Raw genomic sequence first — 23,928 nt, 5'->3', positions numbered from 1 at the left:
GCGTTCTTGCTAATGCAATAAATATTATTATTATTATTATTATTATTATTATTATTATTATTATTATTATTATTATTATTATTATAAATGCCATCTCCTGCTTTTAAACTCACTTGATCTGGTGGCCAGTGGACCACTCTTCTAATTTTGAACAGAACTAGATTGTACTTTCTATTGGCTAGTGGTTTTGGGGTGTGTGTGTGCTGTACTTCAAAAGCTGTTGTATAAATGACATTAACTATGGCTTAGTGGTAGAACATCTGCTTGACATGCAGAAGGTCCCGGGTTCAATCCCTGGCATCTCCAGTTAAAAAGGACCAGGTAATAGGTGATGTGAAAGGCACCTCCCTGAAACCCTGGAAAGCTGCTTCCAGTCTGAGTAGACAATACTGATGTTGATGGACCACGGGGTCTGATTCCGTATAAGGTAGATTCATATATGTTCAAATGCAAGAGTTAAAGACACATGTCTGCACATGTATACATGGATCCTCCACTCCCTATGGTAGAATCATAGAGTTGGAAGGGGCCATACAGACGATCTAGTCCAACTCCAACCCCCTGCCCAATGCAGGACCAGCCTAAAGCATCACTGACAAATATTTGTCCAGCCTCTTCTTGAAAGCTGTCAGTGAAGGGGAGCTAACCACCTCTCTAGGCAGCTGATTCCACCTTTAACATAAGAACATAAGAACACAAGAGATGCCAATGTTGGATCAGGCCAAAGGCCCATCCAGTCCAACACTCTATCACACAGTGACCAGAAATACCAGATGCCATCAGGAGGTCCACCAGTGGGGCCAGGACATTAGAAGCCCTCCCACTGTTGACCCCCCCAAGCACCAAGATGACAGAGCATCACTTGCCCCAGAGTCCCTATCTATACCTTGTGGCTAATAGCCACTGATGGACCTCTGCTCCATATGCTTATCTAATTCCCTTTTGAAGCCGTCCATGCTTGAAGCCGTCCATGCCGTTCACTTCCTGTGGCACCTTTGAACCACTCTGACCATGAAAAAGTGTTTCCTAATATCCAGCTGATACCTTTCTGCATGTAATTTAAACCCGTTGCTTCGGATCCTGTCCTCTGCTGCCAACTGGAACAGCTCCTTGCCCTCCTCCAAATGACAGCCTTTCAAATGTTTAAAGAGGGCAATCATGTCCCCCCTCAATCTCCTCTTCTCCACACTAAACATTCCCAAGGCCCTTAGCCTTTCTTCATAGGGCCCTAAGGGACTCATTACATATATGGACGTAGAGCTTAGGCCTCGTGGAAGGTAGAAGGTATGAGATAACAAACCACCGACAGCTGCCTACGTCCGTCTTTGCAGAACAAGAAGCAAAAGTAGGTGCCCACTTGTTTCTGAGCACAATTCAAAGTACCAGTTCTTACTTTTCAAATTCTTAATTACAAGAGGCCAGGATATTCCAAGGGAGTTGGGGTGTGTAAATTTGATTTTGTTTTCATCTTTATGTTCATTTCAGTTGCATTTGCATTTCAAAGGCTTCCTTTTCATGGTGTTCATTATTCCTCTTGTTTGGATCCTGAGCCCACCCACTGGTCTTCATTTATTTCCATTGGTTTCTATGGGAAAACACATTTCTGGATGTAACTTCTGTGTTTTCTTGCCAATTTAAATGAAATTCTTCAGGACTGTATCTCTCAGCAAAAGGATCATTGAGTAAAGAGGGGACTTGGAAGGAGTCAATGCTGATCAGATAGGAAGAAAGCTTCATTCGAGCTACTGAGCTAGCAACAATGGATGGAAACGCAGTCGCAAATAAAACATCTGCACAGCTCTCTTCTTTGGTATTGGTGGTAATTTGTTCTGATGATTGGAAAGCTTTGGTGTCAGTTTTGTGGTTCAAGATCTCTCCTATCTGTCTTGCCCTCTGATTTCCTTTAAGTCTGAATGCTAGGTGTCTGGGTCAGGAATAGCATTCATTCATACATTCATTCATTCATTCATTGTTATCCCCGTTTCTTTTTGTTGCCCTAACAAACAGAGCCTTTTCAATTAACAATTTCATTTATTTGGATATAAATGTGCATCTTTGCAAGTGGGAAAATTGTCCCTTCTCTTCTCTAGACCTGTTCACAAGTGACAGTGAACACATGTACATTGGCTTTTCCTTTATACAGGCCTTGAGTAATTCTCCCACTATTGTCAATGCATATACAGCTGAACATATGTTTAAACCCCACATTTATCCAGGTCCTCATCTCTGGTTTCATTGGTAAAGAGAATGTGCGTGTACATGTCCGTACAGGTTGCGTGTTCACTGTAACAAGTGAACACAGCTCCTGTGTGCTTAGACTGACTTACAAGCCATCCTTCTGAGTGCAGTAGCTGTTAGGGAAAAAAACAGGCAGGTGTCCAAACGGAGCAAAACTTTGTCAGTTGTGGCTCTCATACTTTGAAACTCCCCTCCTAAGGATGCCCACCACCCCAGGCCCTTTCACTGCTGCCTTTTAGCTTATGGGAAATTTCCCTGTATTTCAGAAATCACACGGGACATTCAAATATGCTGCAGTATATTTATGCGTTCACTGACCTTGATGGCCCAGGCTCAGCCTGAGCTTGTCCGATCTGGGAAGATACGCAGGGTCGGCCCTGGTCAGTATCTTCCCAGATCCCAGATGCTTCCTGACCCCAAAGGGGCAATCAGCATTTCCCTGGGTGTGTAAGAAAGGGCCACGAGAACTAAGCACTGAGGCAACCCTCCCTGCCCTCCCTCTCATGATCCACCTAAGTTCACAGAATCAGCATTGCGGTCAGATGGCCATCTAGCCTCTGTTGGAAAACCTCCAAGGAAGGAGAGCCCATCACCTACCGAGGAAGCCTCTTCCACTGAGGAACCACTCCAACGGTCAGGAAGTTCTGACTCAATGAGCCAAAAACTCTTTTTTGGGGTTAGTGTCCAGGACTCTAACTAGCCCTTCGTGGCAACTAACTGCCCCCTCTACCTATACGTAAGGCTTCAGGAAGTCTGTTTCAATGTATCTGAAGACGTGTGCATGCACACAGAAGCTTATGCCCAAAATGAAACTCGGTTGGTCTTCAGGGTGCCACTGGACTCAGACTTTGTTCTCTTGCTTCAGACCAAGAGTGGGTACCCACCAGTGTTACCTCTAAGCTGAGTAAGTGTGAGCTAGCTCACAGTTTTTTAGCCTCTGGCTCACACAGGGCCAGCCCCAGCTTATTTTGCACCCTAGGCGAGGATCCTTCTGGCCCCCCCCCTCCGGTGCTGCTGCTCCTTCTCTGGAGAAGTTAGCTGGCCAAAGAGGTGGCGGCGGCAGTGGCGGTCACCCGGTCAGAGCCAGCAGGGGGACTTTTTTGCGGGAGGGCTGGTGCATTTTGGCGCCCCTCGTCAGGGTGCCCGGAGAAGAGGCTGACTGGCGGGGTGCTCACAAGCCATCGCTCCCTCGGCCCTGCTGCTGCTGCCGCCGCTCCTGCTGCAGCTGCCAGTCCCCGGCCGCAAGGAGGAGGAGGAAGAGGAGAAGCACTCATGCTCCGCTGGGAAGCCGAGGGGGCAGGCAGGAAGAAGTTAGCCGGCCAAAGAGGTGGCGGGTGGCAGTGGCGGCAGGGGTCACCCGGCCGCAGAAATGCAATGGCGAGGGAGCTTTTGGCGGGGGGCGGGTGCAGTTTGGCATCCCTAAAGGCCAGGGTGCTCTAGGCGAACACCTAGTTCGCCTAGTGAGAGAGCTGGCCCTGGGCTCACACATTTTTGTCTTTGCTCAGGAAGGATGGCTCCAGAGCAAACTAATCGCTCGCTCATAACGTTAACGCCAGTAGCTCACAAAGTAGCATTTTCGCTCTTGAGACTCCACAGCTTAGAGGGTGCATTGGTACCCACCTGAATCTCTCTCCTTATGTTGTTAGTCTTGTCTTGCACTTTCATGGTGTGTATGCGTGTGTGCTGATGCACAGATTGCTCAGCCGGCGGTGCTCTGAACAGTCTGCATTTTCCATCTTGGGTGTGTGTGTGTCTGTGTTGCGAGTTCCCTGTCTGGGGGACCCCTTAAAATCCTCTGGCCATCACCAAGAAGAGCCTTTGTACAGAAAGATTCCGGCACGCACCCAATCCCCGGGCACTTCACATTTGGAAAGCTCCCCACTCCACCCCACAAGCAGGGTGGAGAGTGATGCGAACAACCCCCATGCATGCCACAGTGTTGCTGCTCACCTGCTTGTTCCGAAAACCTGCCACAGGTGCGTCTCTGTTAAAGCCCCCCCCCCCGCTTTTTTGCAACCTGCTGGGGACTAAATTGATGGGTTCTCCTGACCTTGTGATTAGCAATTTCTCCTTAATTGCTTGGAGACAATCAGGTTTATTGTTTGCCCGTCTTCTCTGGCACTCAAGACAAGCAGGCTCCGGAGGGACACGGGGAGGCGAGAGGGCTCCCGCTTCCCTGCTTCTTGTTTTCCACCTCTTTTTTTTTTTTGCTTGTTTCCATGCCCCCCCCCCATTAGGTACCGTATGTCAGACTCATTACTGGGCTAAATATAAGCTCATAAATAAAAATAACAGCTGTGGGGAAAGCACATGGGGCAGACCGGCATAATTACTCCGGCTGGATCTGGGCCAAGGCAGCGTAGCACACAGTGACACGGGATCTTAATTACTGCAAGTGGCCTGTTTGGAGTCTGAAGCTGTCTCCGAAAAAGAGGGCTCTTCCGGAAACGGCACTGCCAGTTGGCATCTGGCGGAGGGCAACGGCTCCAGGCCTGGAAGTCAATAGCGCCACCTACTGGTGATTCTCTTCTTTGCCTGAAAACCCCATGGAGCCTCTTTCAAGGGACTTCCGTATCAGGTTTGCTCCTGAAGAACACTAGTAGCGCTGGGAGAAAGACCTTCCTTCTTTCAGCTACTCAGAAACTCAGCCAGTCAAGAAGGGAAGCTGTCTCCGGTTAGCAGCCTCTGGCAGTTCGCTGCTGAAAAGGGGGAAATTCTTGCGTGTTTTTAAGACTCCTGTGGTGACTTTAAAAGGGTACTATAGGGCTGTCAACACTGCTGGGAGATTTGGGAAGTGGTGCCTCGGGTGGGCGGAGTCTGAGGAGGATCTGGTGTCAGTTCTGGGTGATGTCCTAGGCTGTCCCTGATCTCTATGGTATTGACCATCAAGTAGGAAACATTCCTAGGACATCACCCTATGTGGAGGCCATTTTTCTCCTGCTCCTCAATTACACCAGTTTGGTGTAGTGGTTAAGTGCGTGGACTCTAATCTGGGAGAGCCGATTTGATTCCTCACTCCTCCACTTGCACCTGGCTGGATGACCTTGGGCAAGCCGTAGTTCTGATAAGAGCTGTCCTTGAAAAAGAGCAGTTTCTGTTAAGAGCTCTCTCAGCCCCACCTACCTCACAGGATGTCTGTTGTGGTTAGGGGAAGGCAAAGGAGTTTGTAAGCCGCTCTGAGACACCTTTGGGTAGTGAAGGGCGGGGTATAAATCCAATCTCCTCCTCCTCCTCCTCCTCCTCCTCCTCCTCTTCTTCGTCTTCTTCTTCTTCTTCTTCTTCTTCTTCTTCTTCTTCTTCTTCTTCTTCTTCTTCTTCTTCTTCTTCTTCTTCTTCTTCTTCTTCTTCTTCTGGGCAGGAAAATGGGGCTGGGGGTAGGTAATTCCCTGTCCTGGGTGGGTATATGAAAGGCCTAGGGTAGTGCGTGTGCACAAAAATGCAGCTGCTTCAATCCAAGGGGCAGCCATTTGTGTCATTAAGGACTACTACTTAGACAAACACCAAAGGGCAGGAGTTTATTAAAAAACACAGCATGTATTTATGATGAGTTTATACGATTTGTGACTGATTTAATTGTCAATTTAAAGAATGGCCAGCAGAGCAGTAATAATTATAAATAATTGTGATATAACGTTGTGTATGGTATAGCCAGGAGATCCTAGGATTGTCTGACAGCCTTAAGTTTTAGCTCTTTAGCGTTATGCACCACTAGGTGGCAAGCTAGATTTGTTTTTTGGGGCTGACTGACCCAAGGTCGTCCAGCCAGCTTCATGTGGAGGAGTGCGGAATCGAACCCGGCTCTCCAGATTCGAGTCTGTCACTCTTAACCACTATAACCACACTGCTCAGAGCAGTTATGCAGCAAGAACAGGGGGTAGTAGAAGTCAGCTGAGCTGTGTGAGAATGCATAGCCCTATTGTACATGGTTAGGGAGAAATACAGTGAAGTAACACAGGCCCGGGCTGGCCTGATCTCTTCAGATCTTGGCTCCTAAGCAGGGTCAGCCCCGGTTAGTACTTGGATGGGGTACCACCAAGGAAGTCCAGGGTTGCAATGTGAAGGCAGGCAATGACAAACCGCCTCTGTTCGTCTCCTGCCTTGAAAACCTTTTGGGCTCCCGTGTCGGCAGCAAGTCGAAAGCACTTTCCACCACCAGTCTGCCAAACAGGTTGACAAACGGTCGAACTGATTACCAAAACTCATCTCCCTGACTTTGTGGCAAGTGAACAGGACATTACCTGAACAGGTGCACATTTGAGCATCTCAGAGTTAAAATCCACCACTGGATTGGTTGGCATCCCCACCAATGTCTATTGCTGGTGGTTAGTAGTCTGCGGCTTCGATCCTAAGAACTCTTTCCTGAGAGTAAGCATCCTCGGATAAAGTGGGGCTTACTTCTGAGCAGACCTGTCAAGGACTGCACCGCGTGTGATGTAACACGAGCGACACACACAGACCTTAAGAACTGCACAATATTATTGAAATCCACTTTCTAAGCATGTCCGTTTACTTCTTCACCCAAAGAGTAATTACCACGTGGAATGCACTGCCGCAGGAAGTGGTGGCAGCCACAAGCATAGACAGCTTCAAGAGGGGATTAGATAACCATATGGAGCAGAGGTCCATCAATGGCTCTTAGCCACAAGGTATAGATGGAACACTATGAGGAATTTCAGACAGATGATATAATCCGGAAGAGGAACGGTTCCCAAACGGTTTCTGATCTGTCATTTCAGACAGAACCCATTTTAGAACCGGTTCTCTTCCGGAATATATTTGTCATTTCACACACAAACACTTCTGTCCAGTTTAGGAAACGGGGCTGAAGCGTTTTACCTGTCAACCGCTTCCAAGTCGTATTCAGTTCCCACTCCCGGTTCCGATGCGCTTTTCCCCGCCGTTTTTCACCTGCGCAGGCATTCTCCGGCTTTATTTTCTTAACGTTCACTTTATAGCGCTATAAATCGAACGTGTTTGTTTTTGTTTTTTTTAAAAAAGATCACCTGCGTGGGTGGAGAACGGCGGGAAAACAAAGCGGTGCAATCTGAAATGCCAAACCGCTTCTGATCCGGCTCTTTTCCGGTAGGGGAAAGCCCTGTGTGAAATGGCAGCCCTGTACAGGTTCACTTCAAAACGGATCATTACCGGCTTGAAACCGGGGAATGTGAAATTCCTCACTGTGTCTGGGGCAGTGATGCTCTGTATTCTTGGTGCTTGGGGGGCAACAGTGGGAGGGCTTCTGGAGTTCTGGCCCCACTGGTGACCCCCTGATGGGACCTGGGTTCTGGCCACTGTGTGACAGAGTGTTGGACTAGATGAGTGTTGGACTGGATGGACCATTGGCCTGATCCAACATGGCTTCTCTTATGTTCTCCAGCTTCACCCCACGCTATGCTTTAACTGCAATTGGATGACTATCTTGTATCCTGGAGAACGTTCTAAGGGTATTTTGGAAGCCCCGGGACTGCTTGCAGATTCTGCTACAGTTGGGCTCTGTTTCTCTGGGCATTTTGTCAAGATTCAGCCTCAATTTACCTTCTCCCCATATCCAAGATAGACCAGATTACATCGGCCTCCTTATCTTTTGTATCTATTACCACTCATGAAATGAAACCTGTCTAAAACCAAGCCGCAAAAGATTTCCCTCACGCAGCAAAACATGCGCTGTGCCCAATTGCTATTACCTGAGATTTATATAACTCTAATAGTCTATTAGGTCCAAAGTTCAGCTGCATCCCCATGGCAATTGAAATCTGTCCTCATCACCAGGGACAAAACATTATATTAAAAACTAGCAGCGAGTGGAGAAAACATATACGAGGAAAAGCCCGGCTGGATGAAACCGAAGCTCCGTCCAGTCGAGCATCCTGCTTCTCAGAGTCATCAGCCCAATGTTTCTAGAAGCTTACCAAGAGGGCATGAAGGCCACTGCCTTCTTCTGTTGCTTAACCCCAACATCTGGTGTTCAGAGGAACAAGGCCCCCGGACATGGAAATTCTGTTTAGCTATCATGGCTAAAAACCAGCTATCCTCTGTGAGTAAAAATAGGCTGTAACTGAATGTTGGGTATATTGCCAGGTGGACTTCCTTTTGTGGAGGGCTCAGCAACTAGGGTGGTGAGTAGAGATCTCCTGGGATGACAACTGATCTCCAGGTGACAGCGGTCTCTTCCCCCGGAGAAAATGGCTGCTTTGGAAAATGGACTCTGGCATCGTACCCTGCCGATGTCCCTCCCTTCCCCAAACCCCACCCTTCACAAGGTCCACCCCCAAAATCTCCAGTTGTCTTCCAACTCGGAGCTGGCAACCCTACTCCCCCACCCCTGTTGTTTTTCTTTGTGCCGTCTTTGTCTCTTCCTAATACATTCATTGTCCACCCTTCCTCCAAAGAAGCTGACGGAACTATGGGCGATTCTGCATTGTCTTTTCCCTCTGTTGTTTTATGAAACCCGCGTTGGAACTGAAATCCCCCTCTGCACTGCATGCTGCTTTCACTTTCTTTGAGTATTGGATTTTATGGTACCCTCCACACGGCATGCTGCTTTCGCTTTCTTTGATCATCGGGTTTTATGGTATCTTCTGCACAGATTTATGGCCAGTCAGGGGTGACTTTGCAGTCAGCATGGCGTTGCCCCGGGGTATTTGAATGTGGTTTTGAGCTGCACTTTCCCCTCCCAGTTGAGAAAATGTGGAACAAATGTTAGATGCAGAATATCAATCTCCCTCCCTCATTTTATTGTCATAACAACCTGCTGAGGTAGGTTATGCTGAGAGACAGTCTTCACTGGCCCATGTCCACACTATACAGCGCAATGGGGATCTGAACCAGGCCTTCAGGATTCAAATGTGACACTCTAACCACGTCCCCCTGGGTTTGCAGAGCTCAAAACGATTGCTCCGACCAGCTTCATTTTTAATCCACCCGGTGGCCATTCCTTGGCTATTCAATATAACCATTACATAGATCTAAATGACACACATTGTATGTATAATTACCATATACATTGCATATAACCGCTCCACAATACACACACACAATACAAACGAGTCTACAAAACCAACAGCCGAGAGCAGAGAATTAATATAGTTGACTAAAATAAATATGAGAAACCAAACAGAGAACATTTGCTCATACTTCCCACGTGTTTTGCATACTGAGCGTCCCAGGTTTTGTCCCTGGCATTCCCAGTCGAAGGAACTCAGATGCGGGGGAAGCCCATTCCCTGCCTAAGACCCTAGAAGAGTTACCACCAGTCCTGATAGACAAGAGAGACGGAAGAAGGTCTGACTCAGTACCGGGCAGCTTCCAGTGTTCAAGATCATTCTGCCATCTACGGCAGCAGAAATCAGGCGAAACTCTCTTCTGATTCATAGGTTTTCAGCACCATCAGGGGTGCTTGAGACCAGACTGCAGGAGGGAGGGGGAAGAAATCTATTCCCACTCTGCTGTGCTCCTCCTCTAGAAGAAGAAGAAGAAGAAGAAGAAGAAGAAGAAGTAGAAGAGATTAGATTTATACCCCGCCCTTCACTTGGAGTCTCAGAGCGGCTTACAAACTCCTTTCCCTTCCCCTCCCCACAACAGACACCCTGTGGGGTGGGTGGGGCTGAGAGAGCTCTGACACAAACTGCTCTTTTTCAAGGACAGCTGTGCCAGAGCTTGTGACTGACCCAAGGTCACATCCGCAGGTGCAAGTGGAGGAGTGGGGAATCAAACCCGGTTCTCCCAGATTAGAGTCCGCACACTTAACCACTACACCAAACTGGCTCTGGGGCGCATCCAGAACTGGCAATGTGCGGAGACAAAGGGAAAGAAATGCTTAAATCAGGAAATGATTTCTCTTAATTTCCCGTCAAACCCTGCAACAACTGGAACCGCTGGAGGGTTTCCTCCCTCTCGTTAACCGCTTCTAATCGTGTCATTAGTAATTAACGACTTTTTAGTGGAGACATTTTATTTTTAATTAAAAGTAGGGAAGGATCAAAAAAAAATGGGCCCCTTTTAAAAATCTTGCAGACTTTTTCCTCGGCACGTTACATTACTTACCGACGTGATGAAGCGGGCCTGACGAGGAAGCCGCCCCTCCAGTAAGAGTAAAGGGAGAACCGAGAATATTTCAATGTCTAACGAGGTGCCCAGAGCTGAAACAGATGCTCAAAAATTAATTCGGAAGGTGGCAGACTTTCCAGTCCGGCCCTCCAAGATTCAAAACACAATTTTCAATTTGGAAATGTGAATTCAAAGCATGGAGTTGAACGTTGACCTCAAGATTGGACACTGAAGAGGCTTTACGGTGTAACCCTGTGCAAAGTTAGTCAGTAAAAGCCCATTGAAATCAACTTGGCTGAAGGCAAGCTCAGCGGATGAGCGCTCCATAGCCACGTGCTCACCCCCCATAACTGTCGACGGCTTGAACGTCACTTCTTCCTGCCTCACTGTGATTGGCCACAAGGAGCTGCAGGACAGTGTGCTGCAGCAGAAGTGGCATAGCGGGACATGCTGGGGCCATCTCCCAGCTCCTCTCTGCTGCCCGGCAGTCCCGGGTGCCTGCCCTGAAAGACCTGAAATTTGTGGGAAATGACATATACAGAATGGAAATTTTTTTCCCAAAAGCCAGAATTACATGTAAAAATTTAGAAGGTGACAGAACCAGGGGTCATTTCCTGCAGCAGCGCACAGGAGCGGAGCTCTGGAAGTAAAGAGCCCAGGGGGCGGGCACATGCAACAAGCCCCGCCCCCTGCTCCCAGCAACCCTCAATCAGAGCAAGAAGCAGCCAGGTAAGTTGCAGAGCCCCCCCTGGCCCCTTGGTCCAAAACAATCCAGTGGCAGCTTTAAGACCAAGGTTTATTCAGGTACAAGCTCTCCCTCCGCTGCGAGGACAGATCTGCACGTCCCCCCCCCCCAATAGCTAGCAATCCAACACAGTCCAGTGGAGCTTGAGCAGTGGGTGTTGCCTTCTGACACACTTCCGGTGATGTCAGGGTGTGTGGCATAGGCAAATAAGTTATGCTAATGAGCTCCTGCACCTCTTTTTCTACGAAATGACCCCTGGACAGAACCATGGCAGATTCCTAAGTTATCCATTCCACTTCAGTTATCCATTCCACTTCCAAAACTGGGGGAGAGATTCAGTGGAGTAGAATTTTGGAGGCATCCCTAATTTTTAGCAGGTGCCATTTATGAAACCTCTCGAAATGTCAGCTGTTGAATCGCTTCTGTGATTGCTTGCCATCTATCACTATATGTCGGGCATCGTCTACCGTCAGATACCAACATTTCCCATCTCAAACACTGGGGAATAAAAGATCGTAGCCAAATATCAGGAGTCAAAGTCGGACAGAGGTTTCCAATCTTAGATGAATATTTGGTTTCAAATCATAGACGGATGCTCAGATAATACTGAGCAAACATTCAACACTGGAATGCCCCGAGGAGAACTTTCAAAAGATGTTTTGGAAGGAACTTGGTTTCATCTCCTGCTGGAAGCGATGTATGTAACTTAGAGGTTCTGCCCCTCAGTTGTGTGGGGGTTGGGAAAGACCATCTACACGCGCTTCCTGGCATTTATAAACCTTTACAATATGACTGAGGACTGATGATAGGGTTATTGTCTTTTGATGTTGTCATGGCTCAGGTGGGGTGTCACCTGATGCTGCCACCACTCTGGATCCAGGCTCCTTTGAGAAGGCCCAGAGCACCCTCCCAGGCCTTTAGACCTCCCTTTTAGCTGAAATGAGTATGAGGACCAGGCAGAGTGAACAATGAAAATAGTTTATTTTATAGGAGGTCAAACAAACAAGGTGCAGAATAATAACAGTAAGTGGGTGAAAATAAATCAAATGCCCTAACACGTCTGAATATACTGTCCCTAGCTCACTATCTCAAGTGGCCTTAGACTACTCACCCTTCCCTCAGGAGGAGGGTTTCTTCCCCACAGCAGCCTCTCTTCTGGCCCTGTCCCCTGGGAAGAAGAACAGCTTTTTCTCTTGCACCAGTTCTTTTATTCCCCAGCCCTCTTCTTCCCTATTGGTCAAAAACGGTGCCAAAACTTCCCAAGGCCCTCTGGGGTTTGTAGGCCCAGCTAGCCAGGCTCCCTGGGCCTAGTAGGCCTCTGGTGGCACAGCCCAGATCATGACAGATGTACAATTTTTATTGAAAAGAAAGGAAAAGAAAGGAAGAAAGAAGGAAAGAAGGAAAGGAAAGGATTCTTGTTGCATGTATTGGCTGAGGTGGCTCCATTTTTGCTTAGTTGCCCTGAGACTTGGGAGAGGACAGTGTTAGCTGCCCTGGGGGGGGGGGGGCTTTCATGCTTGTTAGCAGCGCCTATCTTCAAGGCCTGAGTTGTTTCCTCCCCCACTGGAAGCCAGGTGCAAGTCAGCCTGGCTCATCCAAGTGTTTGGGACAGCTTAATTAATCATTCTTTGAGTCCCAGCCATCATTTAGAGTATAAAATGTCTAGTTCTAGTTACTGTCTTGAGGCTTGGCTAAGCTTCGCTGTGCATGTGTGCCCATCTTGAGGCCAGCTGGTTGGAGCTTGGCCTGTATCTGCTTGGATAACTTTGGGGGATTATAAAGGTCTCCCCGTAAGTAAACACGGATCTCTTGTGTCAGTTCTTTGGGAACTTCCACAAACCTATGGAGCCCCTGGCCAGGGTTCATAACAGGGCCCTGAACTTTTTATGTGACTGCATCAAGATTCCTTGAAGCCCTATTCACGTGTTACATGTGTTTGTAAGAAAGTGCCGACATACCTTCACCTTCCAAATGAAACCGAGGACCGGTACCTTTGAAAATGAGGGGTTTGAATGATCTGTTCAGCTGTACATGTGTTGAATGTAACGTGAGGATTCTTCCAGGCATGTATAAGGAAAATAAATCAGGTGTACACTGCACACGGACAGATTAGGGACGTAAGAAGAGCCCTGCTGGATCAGACCAGGGGTCCATCTAGTCTAGGGTTGCCAAGTCGTACCTCGTCCTGAAGCGGGGGACTCCCGGGTCGATCCTGGAGCATGCGTGCTGCATCCACGTCACCAGGAAGTGACGTGACCACGCCGGGCATGCTGGGGGCGTGGCCACGACCATCCAAGGGAAAAACATAGAGTTTTCCCTCGGATGACCGTGGCCCCGCTGCCAGCATGCCCGGCGTGGTCGCGTCGCTTCCGGGTGACGTGCACGTCGGGGTGGAGTTCCCCCCAGGGCCCAATCCGGCGGCGACCGGGAACAGGCCTCTGGGGTGGGGGTTTCCACGCCCCCTGGGGGGTCTTGGCAAGCCAAATCTAGTCTAGGGGCCTGTTTCACACAGTGGCCAACCAACTGTCATGGAGGGCAGATGACACATAGGCTCTAGAGGCTGAGGCCCTCCACTTCTGCTGCCTCCCAGCACTGGTGTTCAGAGGCTCACTGCCTCTGAATGTGGAAGTTCCCTTAAGTTACTATAACTAGTAATGTGTTCATAGTAACTCGAAAACAGGGCCTTTTGTGTGGTGTTTGACAGAGGTAAAAACATGCGCCTCGACATCAGTAAAACCACACACCGAAAGCATTGTGATATCCAGCTGCACAGACAATCGCATCAAGATTGCTTTGGGGCCAAATGTGCATAATACATACGCGCACACCAGTCACACCGAGGAGGAGGTTGACCAGAAGGCACTGCAAATGGTGGCAATTTGCGTATGAGAAGTTCTCCATACATAATTCAGAAATTTTAAAAAAAGAAAGCCGGGAGAGTGGAGAATTTCTAATGTACCAGCCCCAGCACAGGAACAAGTTGAGGGAGTTTAGAAATACAAAATCGAGAGAGAAGTCTGGAGAAGGAGAATTTCTGAAGCGTCTCTAGCCTACTGTGGCAGTGTGAAGGAGACGACTGGGAAAGTCTGCTGACTTTAATTATCACAGTTGAACTCTGGCACCTGAATTCACTGTTGTTCACCTGTTCTGAACCTGAAGATTTATTTATAACATTCTTATTAGTGAGCTGGCTGGATTGTCAATCTGATCAGGCAGAACTTTTCCTGCGTGGTAGGAGTGAATCTTGCTCAAGAGGAGACCCTTTGCACATTTTCTTGTTGATGCTAACTCAGAGGCTGCTGCCACACGGCTGAAACGCGGCTACTCAGAGCTACACCGAACTTGAGACGCCGCGGCAGGATCCCACGGATCCCCTCAGCGGCGGTGCATCGCTCCCCGGCACGATCAGATGCCGGGGAGCAAGAGTCCGATGGGAGGGGGAGGCTGCCGAACTGCGCATGCTCAAGCATGCGCAGTACGGCTGGGGGCCGAGATGCGGCGGCGCAAGGATGCGCCGCCCGATCCCACGGCCCGCCTTGAGCTGCTTCAAGGGATACAACCACCTAGGTAGGTGGTGCTTTTTTGCAGCTTGGTATCGGCGTTTGGGATGGAACAGGGACGGGCAGGCAACGATTCCCAGATGTTGCCGTGGGATCGTGCCCGTTTGCTCCGCCCCCATTCCGTCCCGCTCCCGGCTCAAAAGGCCTCGCATGAACAGGGCCAGAGACCACCGTTTTGTTTTTAAAAACCCGGCAAAACCCAGAACATTTGGAAGCGCGGGACCTGTACATTTTGGGGGCCTCCCAAAATGCAAAGAGATGCAGGGATAATTGAACGCGCGCCGAGAGGCTCCAACTTAGCTGCTAGCTAAAACGCCGACTGCTGCCGGCAATGACCTGATGCAGATGGCAGCTTGGTCAGCAGTGTTAAAATAAAACATCGGGAAGATATTAAGTTGCCGGTCGAATGTAATACAGCTAATTTTATACGGTCATTATATGAAATCAATGGTTCGTTCTGCCATGAATAGCATGTTCCGTTCTGGTCACCTTGCCTCCAGAGAGGGAGAGAACTGGGGAAGAAGGACAGGAGAAAGGGATGCGATTAGCCGAAAAGGATTCACTCACCTGTCAAAAGCACTCCTGGTGCAGGCGGTGGAACAAATAAGGCTGACAGCATCTTCAGGTGAACTCAGCAGATGTCTTTAAATCCTGTTGATAGCCCAAAAAGTTTCACGGTGGGAGGGAAAGGGGTAGATAAAAGGTAAAGGTAAAGGTCCCCTTGCTCGAAAGCCAGTTGAATCTGACTCTAGGGTTGCGGTGCTCATCTCCGTTTCAAAGCCGAAGAGCCAGTGCTGTCCGAAGACGTTTCCGTGGTCATGTGGCCGGCATGACTAAACACCAAGGCGCACGGAACGCTGTTACCTTCCCACCGAAGTGGTACCTATTTATCTACTTGCAATTTCTTGCTTTCGAACTGCTAGGTTGGCAGGAGCTGGAACTAGAGCTCCTAGAGCTACTAGAACACTGCAGCTCCTAAGGGGTAGATAGCTCAGCTTAAATCAGAGGCCGTTTCACAACAGCCAGCAGTTTGGCACCCTCAACTTCAGAGGGTAGAGCAGAACCTCTAATTTTAAAAACGGGTTCACATCTCTGGAGAAAAGGCAATGAGTTTAGTCTACGTTTTTGGAGCTGCAGTGGCTCAAGTGGTTAAGATGCTGAACTGCAGGCTGTGGAAGGTCGGTAGTTCAGCAGTTCGAGACCCGAGTTGCCGCATGACGGAGTGAGCTCCCGTCTCTAGTTCCAGCTCCTGCCAACCTAGCTGTGGCTACCCATCTTGGACTATATGGAAGTTACTGTGGCCTTCAGAAGGCTTAGATAAATTCATGGTGATGGGGGATCTGCACCGGCCCTCAAAATTGCTGCAGTTTGGCTGGAACAGGTCCAAATCAAGGATGCTCAATCCCCCAGCAAATCAGGTTGTGGTCTGTTCCCCAGTTGTGACCTGTGTGGTTGCACTGGGACAAAACTGTTCACCTGTGTCAAAACAGTTTGTGCATGTTTGATCATGGAAGGAAAAACACGGTGGTGCATGCTTCCCTACCCCTTTCCCCCCTTTGACCCCTCATTTGCTGTTTGTCGCGTTCTTTCAACACACAAAACATGACTGTTTCACTCTAAATGGCCTGTAGCTGTGTGCTGAATAAATTGATTGATTGACTAGTGGTGCAATCCTGTTAGTCTGTTCAGGGGAGTAAAGCCCCCTTGAACAGACCTGAGTAAGTGTCATGGGTGACGAGGACCGCCCCGGACCCCTGCCCAAGTTGGCAGTGCAGCCGGAGTCACCAGCATTACCAGAGCTGGAAGCTGGCCCCTCTGACTCCTTGGGAGTTGACAGATTGCCGCTGCCAGTGCCCAAGCCAGTAACCCCTGCACCTGGTCCAGCAGCAGCTGATAAGGTACAGGTGCAAACAGAAAGCCCACCTGATTCACCTCCTTGGGTGGCTCAGCAGAGAGAGCAGCTCCTCAGGGACTTAACAACCCACCACCGAGACGCATGCTGGCAGGGAAGGCAGGCGCTGAGCCTTGAGTACAGACAGGAGCAGCGCTGCCGCTAAGGGAAGAACTGCCAGAGTCCTATAGCGCTCCCGCTCGGGGTTGGACTTTCCGTGGAAGCAACAAGTCACATCCATGCTGACCTCACCCCCACCCTCGGCTCCTGTTTCTGGACCTCGCTCCTGTTTGGATTCCCGGGTTCCTGACCTCATGCTTTGGACGAGTATTCTCTTGGACTCTCGACTCAGCTCCTGTTCTGTCTCCTCTGACTACGACCCCTGGACCGGACCTGACTCCTTCCTCCTGGCCCAGCCCAGCCCAGCCCAGCCCAGCCAAGCCCAGCCCAGCCCATGACAGTAAGATTCTGAGCAGACCCATTTAGGACACGCCTGTAGCCTGGATTTTTTAATTTGGGGGGCCTTTAAATAAGTCGAGGGGCACCCCCCAAGCGAGTGCCACAAATAAAACAAAAAATTGGAAGTTGGGTTGCCTGGGTTGGAGGGGAAGTCGGGGGGGGCCTTGGCAGTAAGTCAGGGGGCCAGGCCCCGAGATGCCCCCTGTAGCTATGGGCCTGATTTAGGAGTGTTCTCTAACAGTGCAATTCTCAGCAGAGTTACACCCTTCTAAGTCCATTGAAGGTAATGGACTTAGAAAGGTCCAACCCTGCTTGACAGCACTGTTAGTCTTCTCAGTTACAAGAGATGAGGCACGTATCACCCGGGGTCAAGAACAGAACCATTTGCAGTGCTTCCTCTCTTTGCACCTGACCAACATTAGATTAGTTGGCTGCATTTAGTGCCTGCGCAGTGAATGGAATCTATTCATGAAATGATGTGCAGACACCAAAGGGATACAGAGACATTTAAGTAGTAAGTCTCAACTCAGATATCTCAAATAGGTTCCCCCCTTCTAATTATATACCTTTTAACAATTGGCAACAGATGTGTGGTGGGGATGGGCAGCTGCAGAAAAAGCAGTCTAATTGTGTTAGAAAGCAGCCGCATCATACAAACAGACATGACCCAGTTCACTCAAATGCATGCAAGGTGCTCAGCATATTATCAGCTCCCTGATTGCAACAAGAGAGCAGGACATAAGCTGAACTAGTGGGCGACTGAGCATAACTAGTTTTCAGCGTCTCTGATCTTAATGTGCTGCATTGGGTAAAACCCAGAGACCACTGTATACAGTACCTGAGCAGTAGCATCATGTTCAGCTAGGCTACATGCAATCGTTTCAGCAGAAAAATGTTCTCGTCTCGAAAAATACATCTGCCCCCTTATGCCCACCCTGCCTCATACACGCCTGCTTTTACTTGGGGGGGGGGAAAGAGCAGGTTGCAGCTGCCCACTCAAAGAACACACCCACACTTCTCCTTATGTCAGCAAACACACTCTCATCCTATTAAAAATAGGAATCCCTGCACTGGCATGAACTCTGCTAAATACACCGTGTAAGGGCTGCAAGCTCTGATGTATAAAATGGATGTGATCAGGGGTCATTTTGTAGAAAAAGAGGTGCAGGAGCTCATTAGCATAACTCATTAGCATAACTTATTTGCATATGCCACACACCCTGTCATCACCGGAAGTGTGTCAGAAGGCAACACCCACCGCTCAGGCTCCACTGGACTGTTTTGGATTGCTAGCTATGGGGGGGGGATGTGCAGATCTGCCTTCACAGAGGAGGGAGAGCTTGTACCTGAATAAAACTTGGTCTTAAAGGTGCCACTGGACTGTTTTGGGCCGGGGGGCCGGGGGGGGGGGGCTCTGCAGCTTACCTGGCTGCTTCTTGCTCTGACTGAGGGCTGTTGGGAGCAGGGGGTGGGGCTTGTTGCATGTGCCCGCCCCCTGGGCTCTTCACTGCCGGAGCTCCGTTCCTGTGCGCTCCTGCAGGAAATGACCTCTGGATGTGATTAACCCTCTGGCTCAGAGCATCGGGTTGCCAACCTGCAGGTAGTAGCTGGGGATCTCCTGGGGTTACAACTGATCTCCAGGCAGTAGAGGTCAGTTCACCTGGAGAAAATGGCCACTTTGGAAGGTGGATTTTATGGCATTCTACCCCACCGAAGTCCCCCCCGCTTCCAAAACCCTGCCCTCCTGAGGTTCCACCCCCAAAATCTCCAGGTATTTCCCAACCCGGAGCTGGCTACCTTCTCAGGGCAGGAAATGTAAAGGAAATTCAAGTTACTATCTTGGTAGCCAGGAAGGAAGGGGGGCATAGAAGCAAGATCTTATCAGATCTCAGAAGCTAGGTATTGTTGGTGCTTAGAAGAGAGACCACCAAGGAGGACTCTGCAGAAGAAGACAATGGCAACCCCCCTCTGCTTCTCACTAGCCTTGAAGATCCCTTGCTGAGATTGCCATAAATTGGTTGCAACTCGACGGCACTTTACACACACACACACACACATCATGGACCCGATTTAAGATGTTGGCTCTGTGCAAATATGTCTGACTTAATTACATTTTTGAACAATCCTGTATATTTTTGTCCGTCCTTTCAGTTCTACGTTTTCCCCTTGCAGGACTTGACAGACCATATTTGCATGATATGTGCCTCACCATTTATACGTATTATAGCGCATAGTGCTGATTGATACAGAAGGATTCATTGTAAAATGTATGTGTTTTATGGGGGAAATTTGGTGAGAGGAAACAAACAATGGTGTGGAAATGAAGCATCGGTCCCCAACCTTTTCTTTAAGGTGAGCTACTTCTGAGTAATCCAAAGTACCCCAGGTTATTAGTTCCCTGCCCAGAATTTTATTCTGCCCTAGAAACAGAACATGGACTCAGAAGAACACAAGAAATGAAGTGATCAGCTAAGCAGCATGGGGAGAGGTGTGTGTGTGTGTGGGGGGGAAGCTTTTGAAAAAGAAAAAGCCTAGAGCAGATCTTTTTGTGATCTCTTCCTGGGTCTTCCAAGGGATGCACGAGCTCCTCTTTGCAGGAGCCCTCGAGCTCCCGAAGCTCATGAACTGCCTGTGGGAGAACTGCTGAAACAGAGTCATTGGTTTTGAAACTGAAACTGAAAGGGGAACTAAGGTAGGAGTAAGAAACATAAAGAGTGTGATCCTATGCAGGCTTAATTCCCCTCTAAGCAGGGTTGCCAGCTCTGGGTTGGGAAATACCTGGAGATTTGGAGGGTGGAGCCAGGGGAGGGCGGAGTTTGGGGAGGGGAGGGACCTCAGTAGTAGGCTTGCCAAGTCCCCCCGGCGGGCGGGGAAACCCCTGCCCCAGAGGCCCATTCCTGCAGCCGGCGATCGGGCCTGGGGGGAACCCCACCCCCAAAGAACGGGACGTGCCCGGCGTCAGCACGTCACCTGGAAGTGATGCAGCCACGCCGGGTGTGCCAGGCACGGGGCCGCGGTCATCTGAGGGAAAACTCTATGTCCATAAAGTGCAAACTCCATAAAGTCTTTGTCCATAAAGTGCAAACTGCAGGCTGGTGAAATCTAAATTTGCCTCAGGGTCACGTGAAGAAGAAATAGAAAATTAAACCCTTTTGACTTCCATTCAGTGTTCTTTTGAAACATGGACTCCCTCCTTTGTTATTATCAGTTTTACAAGGGGAAAAACTGCATGTTTTTAAAGGACATGTCTTTTCCCTTTTAAATGCTAACAACATAGCAGGAGGTCTTTTCGAAAGCAAGCAGCGATAGAATGGTTAAATCCCCTCTTTCTTCCCATAGGGCCCCAAACCTGCAATTCTTGTTGTCCAGACAGAACAAGATGTGTGATCTCCATCTCCTCCATTGGAGGCCTGATTTTGGTACAAAGCCGCTTCGAATGTTCCTCTGAGGGTATGTGCATGCTTATTCAAATCAGACAAGGTAGACTGGTGCGGCAGTCTGTGATAGATTGTAGGCACAATGTTTTCGTGTTTTCTTGAACAACTCGAGGCAAGATATAAATATATGCGCTTGTGTTTTATTTCTATAAATGTTTGCAGATTTGTAACCAAGCTTGCAGAGAGTTCCTTCCTCCTTCGTGCACAGATGTATTGTACCTAACGTCCTGAATAATTAAAGAAAAAAAAGGAATGTTACTATGCTCAAAAGCACGTTAGGCGTAACAAAACAATATCCCTCGGAGACGGCTTCTGGGCATGGATTCCTCTGTTGGATCAGGATCATTGGTCCATATACTCTTTCTGGATGCAGATGCTTGACAGTGCAGCTTGGATGGGCACTCCTAAGCGTTCTCCTGAGTTGTGCCTACATTTGCGTGTGCTGCCATATATGGATCAGGGCCGGTGAGTTTAAATTAGCATGTATAATGCAGCTCAGTTGGAACCAGATCAGCAATGAGCAGAATGGTACTACAGGGCTATTTTTGGGCAGGAACGCACAGGAACGGAGCTCCGGCTGGCTCCCAAGTTGGCCACGCCCAGCAGGAACTCATTAGCATAATAGGCCACACCCAACAGCAGGAACTCATTAGGATTGGCTACATTAGGGGTGTGTGGCCTAACATGCAAAGGAGTTCCTGCTACAAAAAAAGGCCCTGGGTTTTGACAACAAACAAGGTAAACAGAATAAGAAGCAAAAGGTGGGTGTGGCTGGATGACCACACTTCTGGTAACATGGGGGTGTGGCCCAATATGCTAATGAGTTCCTGCTGTTGCGTGTGGCCTATTATGCGGATGAGTTCCTGCTGGGCTTTTTCCAGGGGTCATTTCGTAGAAAAAGAGCTAGGGGAACTCATTAGCATAACTCATTAGCATATGCCACACCCCCTGACATCAGGGGCCGGGTGGTGGATCTGCAAGGCCAGCGGGAGTGCGAGGAAGCCCCGCCAAGGCCCTCCCTGGCCCCAGGCAGGCAGGGGTGGGGAGAGGCGGGGAGGAAGCAACTTACCCTCCGTTTCCTCCTGCCTCCTCCTGGCTGAATGAGGGCTGGAAGCGGGGCGGCCGGAAGCAGGGGGCGGGGCTTCATCATGTGCCCCGCCCCCTGCACCTCACCCAGGGGAACTGTGTTCCCCCACGTCCACCCCCGAAATGACTTCTGGCTTTTTCTACAAAAAGAGCCCTGATGGTACAACTACGGATGTGTGCATGTTTGCTTGTGCAGTATGCTGGTATTTCAGCCTTCCTCCAAGGAGCCATTTTTAGTCTGTGTCCATATTTGTTCCAAGTATTTCTATCCCACCTATTTTCTTGATTTGTTTTATGGCATTTGTACATCATTTTTACAGAGGTCAAAGTGTGTGAGTGTGTGTGTGTGTGTGTGGTCTATCAAGAACGGACAAGAGGAAATACTACTTTACACAGAAAGTGATTACAATGTGGAACCCACTGCCAGAGGATGTAGTGATGGCCACAGGAATAAACGGCTTTAAAAGGAGATTAGAGAGATTCATGGAGGATCGGTCTAGCAGTGGCTACTAGCCATGGTGACTGAGGGGAACCTCCAGATTTAGAGGCAGTCAACCTCTGAATCCCAGAGCCAGGAGGCAACATCAGGGGAAGGCCTTGGCCTCTATGCCCTGTTGTTGGCCCTCCAGAGGAATTGTTTGGCCACTGTGTGAGACAGGATACAGGACTAGATGGACCACTGGTCTGATCCAGCAGGGCTCTTCATATGCTTTTATGTTCTTAACATCAGTATTATCTACTAGGGTTGCCAACAACCTGGAGGGGGGAAAATATCCTACCCCTTCAACAGAGGCTTAATTTTATTTATTTTACTAATTTATTTATGCCCTGCCTTCTTCCCAATGGAGACCCAAAGCAGTTTACATCCCTATCCTCACCTCCATTTTATCCTCACAACAACCCTGTGAGGTAGGTTAGGCTGAGACTGTGTGACTGGCCCGAGGCCACCCACTGAGCTTCCATGGCATGAGTGGGGATTTGAACCTGGGTCCTCCATATAGAAGTCTGACACTCTTTACTACATCACTCTGGCTCTCCAATGGAAATGGGCAGCTGATGCTTTTCAAGGCAGGGAGGGAAATAACCTCAGCTGTGAAATAACATCTCCTCTATTAAAGGGGAAGGATTTTTCTCTCTCTCCAGGAAGATGGCAACCCTAACTCATTTTTCCCAGGATCTCAAGTTGAAATCTCAGGTCCAGTTCTCTCACAGCAACACTGACCCAATCCATCTGACTGGAGATGGTGGGAATTGAACCTGGGACCTTCTGCATGCAAAGCAGATGCTCTACCACTAAGCCATGGCCCCTCCCAAGTAGAGGGGGGGAGAGAGAGAGACTAAGGCCCAATCTGCATCTAGTATTTGCTCCGTTGTTGTACCAAACCCACACTGGAACAGAAGAAGATGCGGCTCAGAACCACATTCAAATACCCCAGGTTAATGCCGTACTGACTGCAGAGTCACCCCTGAATGGCCATAAAATGACAATAAATCTATGCAGACGGCCACCATAAAACCAGAGATCAAACGAAGTGAAAGCGGGCATGCAGTCTGGACGCTGCTATAAAATCCGACAATCAATCAAAGTGAAAGTGGCATGCAATGCAGATGGGGATTCCTGTTCCAGTGTGGGTTTGGTAAGACAGCGGAGCAAATGCTAGATGCAGATTCGGCCACATTCTCTCAGGTCATTGTCCTCCCTTCAGATTGGAGGTGAGCCTGAAGAGTTGATGATGTTTGTGCTCTGACTCTAGGGAATATAAATTTCTGTGGGCATCACCATCCTGAACCTTCCTTCAGATTGATTCCGGTGGGGTAGCCGTGTTGGTCTGAAGCAGCAGAACCAGAGCCAGTTTGGTGTAGTGGTTAAGTGTGCGGACTCTAATCTGGGAGAACGGGGTTTGATTCCCCACGCCTCCACTTGCACCTGCTGATGTGACCTTGGGTCAGTCACAAGCTCTGGCACAGCCGTCCTTGAAAAAGAGCAGTTTGTGTCAGAGCTCTCTCAGCCCCACCCACCTCATAGGGTGTCTGTTGCGGGGAGGGGAAGGGAAAGGAGTTTGTAAGCTGCTCTGAGACTCCAAGTGAAGGGCGGGGTATAAATCCAATCTCCTCCTCCAGAACAAAGTTTGAGTTCAGGGGCACCTTCAAGACCAGCAGAGTTTTATTCACGGTACAAGTTTTTGTCTGCAAGCAACTTACTGCTAATTACATGTCTCACCTAATGTGTTATTCCAGTCTTAGCTGTATTTATTGCTCAGTGACTTAGGCATCTTGGCTCTAATTAGCTCTTCCTGGCAACTAACTCCCCCTACCTATATGTAATATTTGAGGAAATCTGTTTCAATGAATCTGAAGGAGGGTACATACTAAGTCTCTCCGTTCTCACTTGTACCCAGAATTGAACTTTATTTGTCTTGCAGGTGCCACTGGACTCAAACCTCGTTCCCACATCTGTTTCTTAAC

This window comes from Gekko japonicus, unplaced genomic scaffold (genome assembly GCF_001447785.1).
Source record: "Gekko japonicus isolate JY-2015 unplaced genomic scaffold, Gekko_japonicus_V1.1 scaffold1, whole genome shotgun sequence".
NCBI lineage: Eukaryota > Metazoa > Chordata > Lepidosauria > Squamata > Gekkonidae > Gekko > Gekko japonicus.
This window is presented reverse-complemented; position numbering follows the sequence as displayed.